The sequence below is a fragment of the Argopecten irradians genome, chromosome 15, assembly GCF_041381155.1.
Source record: "Argopecten irradians isolate NY chromosome 15, Ai_NY, whole genome shotgun sequence".
Classification (NCBI taxonomy): Eukaryota; Metazoa; Mollusca; class Bivalvia; order Pectinida; family Pectinidae; genus Argopecten; species Argopecten irradians.
Window position 1 is genome coordinate 25,596,730 of NC_091148.1, and position 13,409 is coordinate 25,610,138.

General features: G+C 33.2%; 1 protein-coding gene across 1 annotated transcript in view; it reads left to right on the top strand.

The window, feature by feature from the left end:
• The first annotated feature begins 204 nt into the window (after positions 1 to 204).
• The window catches only part of LOC138308867 (uncharacterized), a 34,370-nt gene continuing 21,165 nt past the window's right edge, over positions 205 to 13,409 (top strand). The window contains exon 1 of the mRNA XM_069249897.1: positions 205 to 443. The gene's annotated coding sequence lies outside the window, so the exon portion shown is untranslated. The remainder of the gene's footprint in view (positions 444 to 13,409) is intronic.

Sequence of the window (13,409 nt, forward strand, 5' to 3'; positions counted from 1 at the left end):
AATATAGTAAATGTTAGTGTTCACGTTGTCCTAGATGTACAGTCAGTAGTGGCAGTTTCACAAGCTGTAACACACAGATAGGGAACGTTACTCCGTGTGACTGCGCCGGTTTGGTATATAGACTAGCAGCGGTACATTGATACTGTGTGAGGACAAACCGTTTCCATGGTAACAGATCTATAATGGCAGGTGCTGGTCTCATCTGTTGCTTCCTGTGCAGGGAGAGCGAAGCAGATTTCTCCGACAAGCAACATCTGTAATGTTTAACGGCTTTGTATGGTTGTTGTGTCTGTCCTAACTTTTATAAAACAATGAGGTGATTATGAACATATACTAAAATCTGACTACAGTGGCTTCTGACTTGGAATACCTGTATCACCATAGCAATCCCACCATCAACTCGGCACGAGACAGAGCGGAAATCTCCTATCTCAATCACACAGGTAAGCGTATGGTTCTAACACGTGTATATTGATATCTGCCTGTGGAACATAAATATTATGTTTGTTTTAAATGTCAACGATTACAATAGATATATAACATATATAAATATCCTTTGTGAATAATTCCAGCAAAAGTCTCAATTTTCCTCTCAGTGTTAGGATTGATACGACAATTAGAGTGAACCTAATCCTTACCGGTACCAATGTATCTTAGTGGCCGATGCCATACCTTAACCAGAAGTATGTATCTATAATTTATTTTTATTGATGTCACTAATACTTCGGTTTTAAATGTTCTCAGTCCGTGCCCAAACGTCAACCTACTGCTGTGATACAGCGACATTTTATCCCATTATTGTTTAGTTGATTACTTCATAACGTTTGTGGTTTTTACAGATAAATTGTTGAATACGTACTTATATATTTGTTATAGATAAATCTTTGAATACGTACTTATATATTTGTTATAGATAAATCTTTGAATACGTACTTATATATTTGTTATAGATAAATCTTTGAATACGTACTTATATATTTGTTATAGATAAATCTTTGAATACGTACTTATATATTTGTTATAGATAAATCTTTCAATACGTACGTATATATTTGTTATAGATAAATCTTTGAAAACGTACTTATATATTTGTTATAGATAAGTCTTTGAATACTTACTTATACTTTTGTTATAGATAAATCTTTCAATACGTACGTATATATATTTGTTATAGATAAATCTTTGAATACGTACTTATATATTTGTTATAGATAAATCTTTGAATACGTACTTATATATTTGTTATAGATAAATCTTTCAATACGTACGTATATATTTGTTATAGATAAATCTTTCAATACGTACGTATATATTTGTTATAGATAAATCTTTGAAAACGTACTTATATATTTGTTATAGATAAATCTTTGAATACGTACCTATATACTTGTTATAGATAAATTTTTGAATACGTACCTAAATATTTGCTATAGATAAACCTTTGAATACGTACTTATATATTTGTTATAGATAAATCTTTGAATACGACCATGACCAAATATGGAAATATCATAAATTGATACCCTCAAGTCATGCGTGTCCTAGTTATTGACCTCTAGGGTCTTTACTAAGGACAGACGTTCAGTCACCGTCATAATGCTAAGCGATCGAAAAGGTGGGAAATAGGAGCTATTTATAAACCATTTAACTTCCTGTTAGCTTCAAAACCATACTAGTCAACCTCAAAGCTTTAAATTATATGATTAAAGAAAGCATGTACAATCGATTATCATCTATTATCGATCTTGTTTTGTTAGGGGTGTTTTCTCAGTTAGGAAATTTGATGAAACTCAATAATAGCTAATATATTCTTTGATATTACATCATAACACAAGTCTTGATATCACAATTTATTATGCAACCATTCTAGCATTGGTTTACCAAGAGATGGGTTACATTTCTGTTCGTTGTGGAGCTTTTCCTTTCCTTTTTTATAAAAAAACTAAGATAAAAAAAGACTAACAGAATAAAATCAAGTCGTTACTCTTTAAATGCATGTAAGTTCTTCAAATATATTTTCACAATTTATTAAATGTAAGTTATCAATCACAAAGTCCACATGATAACCAGTGACTTTGTCCATGTTATATTTTCACATATATCACTAGAGTAATATAATCTGGGCGCTGCTCTTTGATTGTAAATTCGTTGTTATGCCAAAACGTCGGAAAACAATGACATTACGTCCGAATTCTATGACGTCGTCAGAAAATCGCGGCCACCGTTATATTTTTACATCACATTTTAAATAGATATTTCTAAAATAGACTTGTACCTTCCCTTTTTAAACGGACAATCCTTTGTTTGCTCAGAAGTAGTATCATAAATTATGATATCAATGGAAGTTGATCAGCTGTGACATTACACCTATCAGGTAATAAAACCCTTATTGAGCGGTGCGGCTAATTAATTGGATTTCATCAAAAACTTATTTTTAAATGAAAGTCGATTAAGCAATAGGAGAGGAATGTATATGAAAGTGTCATCCCAGTTACCGTTAGTATTTGAGACGAACTCATGAACTAAGGAGTTGTCAAATATTGGGAAACATATTATTACCCGGTTAACTTCCTGTGTAGTATATATATAGCTTAGATAAATTTTATACACAACTACCATAATATAGTAATGCAGGCTCACCTGCTTTAGTGATAACCTCTGTTTAAAAATCGCCTGCTTGATAATACCACGTTTCACGGTCCCAAATGGACAACACAATGTGTCTTGTGTAAATGAATCGGTTTCGATATGAAGACAAATTATTCGTAAATGCATAATTCAATATAAGTATTTAAAATGATATCAAACTGCCACCAAATTACGTTCCAATATTGTGATTTCCAACGTTGCAGTTGCAAGGAGCGCAGTGGTCTTGGCCAAACATACAGTCATTAGGCTCAGTAAAACACATTTAAACACACTGACAATGATCATACTATCTGTTGGCTACAGGAACTATTGATGGCTACATGAGTCTATCGATGTAGTATACATATAATGTTTAGACACTTCACTATTTGGGGACAATATTAACTTTTGTCTACATGAGTCTATCGATGTAGTATACATATAATGTTTAGACACTTCACTATTTGGGGACAATATTAACTTTTGTCTACATGAGTCTATCGATGTAGTATACATCTAATGTTTAGACACTTCACTATTTGGGGACAATATTAACTTTTGTCTACATGAGTCTATCGATGTTGTATACATATAATGTTTAGACACATCACTATTTGGGGACAATATTAACTTTTGTCTACATGAGTCTATCGATGTTGTATACATATAATGTTTAGACACATCACTATTTGGGGACAATATTAACTTTTGTCTACATGAGTCTATCGATGTCGTATACATATAATGTTTAGACACTTCACTATTTGGGGACAATATTAACTTTTGTCTACACGAGTCTATAACATATATGGTGGAAGGCTGCAAGTTTACTGACACTATTACAAATTAATTTTGATCGACAAGTTATCATGATAATGTTTAGGACACTTCACTATTTGGGGACAATATTAACTTTTGTCTACATGAGTCTATCGATGTAGTATACATATAATGTTTAGACACTTCACTATTTGGGGACAATATTAAACTTTTGTCTACATGAGTCTATCGATGTGTATACATAATAATGTTTAGATCATATAATAACAGTATGAGCACTTCACTATTTGGGGACAATATAAACTTTTGTCTACATGAGTCTATCGATGTAGTGTATACATATAATGTTTAGACACATCACTATTTGGGGACAATATTAACTTTTGTCTACATGAGTCTATCGATGTAGTATACATATAAGTTTAGGCACTTCACTATTTGGGGACAATATTAACTTTTGTCTACATGAGTCTATCGATGTAGTATACATATAATGTTTAGACACTTCACTATTTGGGGACAATATTAAATTTTGTCTACATGAGTCTATCGATGTGTATACATATAATGTTTAGACACTTCACTATTTGGGGACAATATTAACTTTTGTCTACATGAGTCTATCGATGTAGTATACATATAATGTTTAGACACTTCACTATTTGGGGACAATATTAACTTTTTGTCTACATGAGTCTATCGATGTTATACATATAATGTTTAGACACTTCACTATTTGGGGACAATATAACACATCGAGATTTATTTGGGTTTAGACAACTATTGGGACAATATTAACTTTTGTCTACATGAGTCTATCGATGTAGTATACATATAATGTTTAGACACTTCACTATTTGGGGACAATATTAACTTTTGTCTACATGAGTCTATCGATGTAGTATACATATAATGTTTAGACACTTCACTATTTGGGGACAATATTAACTTTTGTCTACATGAGTCTATCGATGTAGTATACATATAATGTTTAGACACTTCACTATTTGGGGACAATATTAACTTTTGTCTACATGAGTCTATCGATGTAGTATACATATAATGTTTAGACACTTCACTATTTGGGGACAATATTAACTTTTGTCTACATGAGTCTATCGATGTGTAGTATACATATAATGTTTAGACACTTCACTATTTGGGGACAATATTAACTTTTGTCTACATGAGTCTATCGATGTAGTATACATATAATGTTTAGACACTTCACTATTTGGGGACAATATTAACTTTTGTCTACATGAGTCTATCGATGTAGTATACATATAATGTTTAGACACTTCACTATTTGGGGACAATATTAACTTTTGTCTACATGAGTCTATCGATGTAGTATACATATAATGTTTAGACACTTCACTATTTGGGGACAATATTAACTTTTGTCTACATGAGTCTATCGATGTAGTATACATATAATGTTTAGACACTTCACTATTTGGGGACAATATTAACTTTTGTCTACATGAGTCTATCGATGTAGTATACATATAATGTTTAGACACTTCACTATTTGGGGACAATATTAACTTTTGTCTACATGAGTCTATCGATGTAGTATACATATAATGTTTAGACACTTCACTATTTGGGGACAATATTAACTTTTGTCTACATGAGTCTATCGATGTAGTATACATATAATGTTTAGACACTTCACTATTTGGGGACAATATTAACTTTTGTCTACATGAGTCTATCGATGTAGTATACATATAATGTTTAGACACTTCACTATTTGGGGACAATATTAACTTTTGTCTACATGAGTCTATCGATGTAGTATACATATAATGTTTAGACACTTCACTATTTGGGGACAATATTAACTTTTGTCTACATGAGTCTATCGATGTTGTATACATATAATGTTTAGACACTTCACTATTTGGGGACAATATTAACTTTTGTCTACATGAGTCTATCGATGTTGTATACATATAATGTTTAGACACTTCACTATTTGGGGACAATATTAACTTTTGTCTACATGAGTCTATCGATGTAGTAATTTCACTATTCATGTTTAGACACTTCACTATTTGGGGACAATATTAACTTTTGTCTACATGAGTCTATCGATGTAGTATACATATAATGTTTAGACACTTCACTATTTGGGGACAATATTAACTTTTGTCTACATGAGTCTATCGATGTAGTATACATATAATGTTTAGACACTTCACTATTTGGGGACAATATTAACTTTTGTCTACATGAGTCTATCGATGTAGTATACATATAATGTTTAGACACTTCACTATTTGGGGACAATATTAACTTTTGTCTACATGAGTCTATCGATGTAGTATACATATAATGTTTAGACACATCACTATTTGGGGACAATATTAACTTTTGTCTACATGAGTCTATCGATGTAGTATACATATAATGTTTAGACACATCACTATTTGGGGACAATATTAACTTTTGTCTACATGAGTCTATCGATGTTGTATACATATAATGTTTAGACACATCACTATTTGGGGACAATATTAACTTTTGTCTACATGAGTCTATCGATGTAGTATACATATAATGTTTAGACACTTCACTATTTGGGGACAATATTAACTTTTGTCTACATGAGTCTATCGATGTAGTAATTTCACTATTCAGGAAAAGACGCTACACTATAGCCAATTGAGTTTGCGGGTCAATTTCTCAGGTTATCGTCTGGAAATCAATATGGCGGCCACCAGGGCCGTGATTTTTTTGGGGTCCATTTCTTCCTGAACCAAAGAAGCCATATGCAAAGTTTCATGCTGTCTTCAAACTTTGAACGATTTTGCCGAAAATCGACCTAAGCCGCTCCACTATTGTCGACCTTTTGATCCCAAATCTAATCCCAAGCTGTGTCACTTACTGCGCTCTCATTGTTTGAAGTTTGAACAAATCTATTTATTTGTTCTCAAGTTATTATCCGGAAACCATTTTGAAGAAAAAAATCTATTTTTGGAACAGTGACCTTTACAGTTGACCTTTTGACCCCAAATTCATTCCCAAGCTGTATTCTCACATATGCTACCCTTATGTGAAGTTAGATCGATTTCCCTCAATTCGTTCTCTTAGGTTATCATCTGGAATCGAAATCCGGACAAACAGAACAAAACCATACTCTCCTCCAGTTTCAACGGAAGGGGACTTATAACTTTTTTTCTTTTTCTTTTCTGAACGTGTTATCGGCTAAGCCGTATTACAGTGCATGATCATATTCTTCTGTTTTTCTCTTTCGCGAATGTCATTAATGATCGATTTGATCATTTCACCTGGTTTGGACAGCGCAAATAGCATATAACAAATTAGACGCCTTGGGGTAAAATCACACTACAACAATAATAAAAAGATCGGTCATAGCTCCAATATGAAATATGTAGATATTTTACTGATGCAATACAGAATAGCATTAATGGGATAAATCCCGAGGGAATTCCCATCATCTAGGATTAAATGACCCTTAATGGTTTCACACAAACACACAAAAGAAATGCCGCTGCTTTACAGTTTGCACATTAAACGTTTTCATATATAGTTCGTAGTTAGCTGTTTGATGTCATCAAACTCTTTCATATGTGGATATGAAGGATATATATATATAATATTATCTTTAATAATCTTAAGATACCGTAAAGCCCGGCGTTTGCTGAGGATTTTTTTTCTATATTTTGTAATTTCAAAAATAGGACATGCATATCCGTACGTGAAAGAGGGGCATTCTCTCATATCTGGACATAATTGCTACATGTTTCAAACATACATAATGATCCAAGCATTGTGAAAAAAAACCTCCTCTGTTCACTTGACTTCAATGTGACTGAAAATGCTTCTTCCATGAAAATTGCGACCTCTGGTTGCACGGTTTTGAAGTCAATGTGTGTATTATATATAGTAAACAGTGTTCTTATTATGACAATGGCGTTATATTGTATGGTTACTCAGACGACATGAGATGGAAGGAAAAGATATTGTACTCGGTTCGCAGGTTTGTGGAAGGTTCTACAATATTTTACGATGATAGAATTTAGATATCCTGTTATTTGCAAAATCTCACTGTTTCACTGAACATCATTGGGGCTGAAAATCAATTAACGGAATCCTAACATAAAAATATCAATTCCATATTGTCCGAATTTGACTTCCGCCTATTCTGCACTATATAGAAAAGACTAAAAATGATGTATTGCAACCTTAGTCATAAAATTCAGCATCACTTGACATTAGTGTTATGCGAGATGTAAGCCTTTGCAACTCACGCAGGTATGAGAACATCCTCGGTATTTCAGGGGTTACTGTCACTGTCGTAACATCCTCCACTGGACTATGTAATAATGTAACATTGGTTCCCTGTGTGCTTCAACAGATAAGACAGATAGTTTGGTCCATTAATTGAGCATTAAACTATCTCCCTATGGCGTCTATGGTCTATATAGACGACAGAGCTTTGCGGAGCGCGCATTATGGGATGATTGTCTGCAAAGCTCTGGCACTATATAGACAATAGATGCTATAGGGAGATAGTTTAATGCTTATATTTACATTATCAACTCATTTTAGGGTTTCTGCATTAACATTGTTTAAGCTAGACCAGGAAAACCGTTTAGGAACAGCCATTTTGACGGTGATCAGCAAGATGTCACCACGTCAACATTAGTGACATCAAAATGGCCACCTTTTGGGTGTCAGTTATACCGTCATATACTTCACTTTGCCTTGTTTAGTTTATATAGTAGAAGTGACAAGTAAATACAAATATTGTACATAAAATGGGATATTGCGGTTGACTCTGTGACGTTTAATTGGTCGTCTGTATTCATCAATTGAAGCCTCTGTAGGCCTGTCATTAGTCAGTGTTTTATCCTGAAATGTCTTCAGCTTTACTATAACATAGTGTGAACATTACGAGTATGGAGGATGGAATATCGAGTTGTCCTAAAACATGGCCGCTATATTACCTACGGAACTACAACTGCTACCACCATCCTTTTGTTGTAGTGCTACAAACATAGGACATCCATATACTATGGTCTTAAGCGGGCGACAAAAACATAGGGAAAAGGGTACATTGATATGTAGCTATCGCTTGGTATTCTGCTTTTGTTGACGTAAAACCAAATAGAGGACTTCCTGGTTCTCTCACAACTGTAAATGACACGTTTATATGTTCAGGAAGTTTGCTGCACATTTTTCAAAAAAAACAATATACGTACTATCGACCTCTGCAGGAGAACTTTTATTCAATGTCTCCTGATTCGGATCCGATTGTGACTCACGTTGTTTCCTCAGAAAATGACATTGACGTTGTGTTTATAAACATATGACGTCATAATCAAGGACGGATAATATGACAAGACGAAATTGAGTTAACCGCAATCCATTCTCTGCCATAAATTGTCAAATTGTTTGCAACAAGAAATATAAGACATTAGCCATATGTAGCTTCAATTTCTTGAAGAAAACCAACCAAATTGTGAAACTAGCAAAACTAACAATTCAATGTGTGAGCATGGTCAGCTTTCTCTAGCGTGTTTGTGGCTAGAGCATTGCCTCGGTCTATAATCCTGCTCTTCCAGTGTTGTTCCTGGACGAGGCCGCGTTGGCCGAGTGGATGAGATATCCCGATATATTACCACAAGCCCTCCACATCTTGGTCACGATCTTGTACCGATGTGAGGCAGTTGCCAGGTACTGACCGTTTGTCGGTGATTTTTTTTCTTCTGGTATACCGGTTTTCCTCCACCATCAATTATGGCACGTCATTACATGACCCTGGTTGTTAATAGGACGCAATTGTTCCTGGACGAGGTTGTCATTGGTAATAGATTTGATACCGTTAATGGAACCAATCAATACCATATTAAAATAGCCATGGGGTAATTCATGTAATATGTATTGCCCGCAATAACTAATATGTCATGTTCTTAAAGATAAAAATATTGTTCTCGAATACATAATGAGGTAAGTCTCGATGTTTCATCAACCTTCCTGCCAATGTTCGGGATTTTTCATAAATATTGTTTGATACTAGATGATGTCTTCATACTCTTGTGCAGCTGTTGCGTTGTTTCAGGATGAATTCTGAAAGCCATATATATGTAAGTCATGAAAAAACCACGAAAAATATTTTTTCTATCTTATACCCGGTATATATGTGATAATTCATTAGTTAAATTATTCTGTTTATCAAAAAATAATACTAATGTTCTTAAAGATAAAAATATTGTTCTCGAATACATAATGAGGTAAGTCTCGATGTTTCATCAACCTTCCTGCCAATGTTCGGGATTTTTCATAAATATTGTTTGATACTAGATGATGTCTTCATACTCTTGTGCAGCTGTTGCGTTGTTTCAGGATGAATTCTGAAAGCCATATATATGTAAGTCATGAAAAAACCACGAAAAATATTTTTTCTATCTTATACCCGGTATATATGTGATAATTCATTAGTTAAATTATTCTGTTTATCAAAAAATAATACTAATAATTTATGTTATATGTGTCGTAATTTTCAAACTAACTAACCAAAACGAACTTTTTTCATTGTTCATCACCACACGTTTCAAACATTATGAGAATTAGAGACATATAATGTATTGGTTGATAGTAATATGACAACTCAAAATGATTGTTTGAAGTATTGCTATTAACTTAACGGTCCAAATCGAAGTTTTTGTTTCTTCAATTGGCGATTGCACAATGCAAATTAATTTGTTTGTTTGATGGCAAAAAATGACCTTGGATTCATCCCTGATATTCTTTATAGAAATACACAATGTTATGTATAAAATCGGATCACTTATTGTAATGTTCAAAGTAATTACCGTACATCATGAAGATGTTTCTGTCTTGTGTAATTAATTGATACTAGGGTTATTATTCTTACTGGAAATAAATCACACATGGTACACTGTAAGATTTGTTTTTAGGTTATGACGGTCTGTTAGCCCTTTTTAGTCTTAGTTGAAGGACGTTAGACACTCTGTGCCTCTGTAAAGGCATTTGTCGAGTAAAGCGACCAAAAAGACCACTGCATACAATATGTAGAGATTAAACGTCAATACATTGACTTCAATAGACACGAAACTACCAAAAATAGCATTTGTAGGTTATGTGTTTCATAAGAAATGTAGAGCAATACATTTATGTCATATTTTGCTTCGTGAAATTAGCCTCACTGAATTTTGTCTTTAAAGCATATAGCTTTAGCAGACCAAGAAGGATGGCATCATGTTACTTGGTGCAATATGATTATTGACTGTAATGCTCTGGTATTACCATATATAGATTACAAAGCAAGTAACGTGATATCTAAGATAGCTTCAGTTTTACGTGTGATATGTTTTTGTTGCTATTTTTTTAAAACTTTTTGTTGACGCTTACGGTTTTAGACATTGGTCACGTTTTCTTTTTATCATGTACTGTTAAAAACACGTGTGTTGAAATTAGATTAGGAAATACATGTCAGCAGTTTCACAAATATGTTCATATTTAAGACAATATTTTGCCCAGATCATTCGAAGTGGCCTACGTTCCTAAATGCTGTTTGCCGTCAGTGCCTAGTAGAATACAGTTTAAATATAATAATTATGTGGTAGGCATATTCTGACAATGCAATACCAGTCGTAGTTTGGGAAACTTATAGAAATATATGCAAAACTACAAATAGAGGATCGTACATGAGTGGCTATGTGATATGAAATTTATCAAACGAGTTCAATTATTTGATATGCCACAAGCCTTTAGGCCAGTGGCGGCATACCAAATTATTATTTAGAGAGTTTGTAAACCTTATCCCATAGTCACGATTGTAAGATTCTATTTATCACATAACTTTTAGGAAACTTATAGAAATATATGCAAAACTTTAAATTTCATCTGCATATTTAACGGTAGAAATCCGGCTAGCGGTGACGTTTCCGTCTACAGAAACAGTTATGCGACCTCATACTTATATTATGACGTCATAATAGTGTTATTACACACGTGTCTTACGATATCTATGACTGACCGTATGCCATGGCTGGACGGGCCAGTTATGTGATAATTGTTTTCTGCCCTGTAGTCTTAAATAGCTGTTTACCTTCAATATCGAATACATTTTAAAAATAAATGTCTGCTGATTAGATGATCAAATTAAACAAGATAACTATTTGATTGTTTATACATTAAGATTGAGTAATAACAACGCACAGACGCACAAGAAATCAGTTTAACTTGATAGAAATCGTGATAACTTACAAAGCATAGTTTTCCAAAGTGGCAATCAAATATAAAAATAAGATATGAGAAGAATATAAGATTAATTAATATCACCAGTACCAAGAGATGATGATGTACGATCGTCTACTTGAAATGAAAAGTTATGTGTTTTGAAATTCATTTGTCAATATCAACATAAGAATTTTATTAAGATCAAGGGTAATCAGTAGGCAGTTTAAATCAAGGATGATAAAATGCCAATACAAGGGATAGCATCCATCTGTATCTAATGTTATTAATAAAATTACGTCTATAATTTTCCTTATCATCTTGTCAATAAAGAAAATCATCCAAGTGGACCACATTTCTTGTCTAAGACAAACATTCCATCAATTAAGAACGTTCACCAACTGATAGCACTTGCCACTCGTAAAAACTCGAATTAATTGGCTGTCAAATCCAACTTTTTACAGATAATGCAATCTTCCTTGTAACAGGTTTTTTCATTGGATTAGAACTTAAGGTTATAATCTTATATCGTAAACCATTGGACGTCTCCGCTTGTGATGTCACTATTGATTGGTTGATAAATGTACAAATGGCACATTAACTACTTGAAACAACACAAAAGCGTTACACAAGGAAGGAACTTAAGTGGAATGCGTGTTTATTTGGATTACAAATAAATAACTTTGTCGTTTTTTGGGGGACACTATTGTTTCTAAACTGGTTTTTTTAAAATTCGTATTACACTTTTATTAAGCTGATTTTGTTAATAAAGGAAGTGGTGCTGATTTCTTTACAAGACCAATGGATTTCATGTTAGCAAGTATAATAAGTTTGAATTACCACTGATTATATAAAGTATTACAGATGACGGCAAATAAATAATTGAAAATTAATCTAACGCTAAACTGTGTTGGCACTATGCATTACTATAAATATTGTCTATTAACTGTATAGCGTCGCGTGCTAATCATCTACCCAGAGTACCTCACAATGTCTATATCTATGACATTTAATTAACATGTATCTAATTATCAGTCCATCAATGGACTTAAACCCTGAGGAAATAAAGGTTTACCAACAAGTGACTGTTGTTTTAATTATCATGTTTATCAAAATTGAGTTAATTTCCAAATTTTTGAAAAGCGAGTGTCATTTCAACATTTGAAAATTAACTAATGAGATTTTAGATAACCATAATGAGTAACAGTCGCACGTTGGGAAACATGTTTATATCATTAACATATCATTAACTCTTATAGTCATACCATGGTGATTATTTCTTCAATGAAACTTACCGTCCTACTCTGCCCCATAACACATTTCCGTTATAACATATTGTGCCTACACACAGGGCCAATATTCTGTTGTTTAATACTTAAAATAAGCAACTACACGTTATAAGGTTAATGCAACGCAATTTTAAATTATTATGGGATGGATATATTTATAACACGACAGCGAAGAAACTGAGAACAAGCAGAACCGATCTTCCATACAAAGAATCAGATCAGCGGGATTCTGACTCTAATAAATCAAAGCGAAACACTTGGCAGATGTTTGTCACTGCCGTGAGCAATGAAGTCCCGATATGTGATTAAAAATGATACCTACGTGAACCTGACTTAACAAATTCACTGTTTATCACAAATATTCGCAATAACGTCATTAAACGAACTTTTAGGCGTAAATAAAGTCTTTTATGAACTACTGCTGCTAAACAAATCTCGATTGAAATTATTTTTAAGGGAACAACTATTTTATGA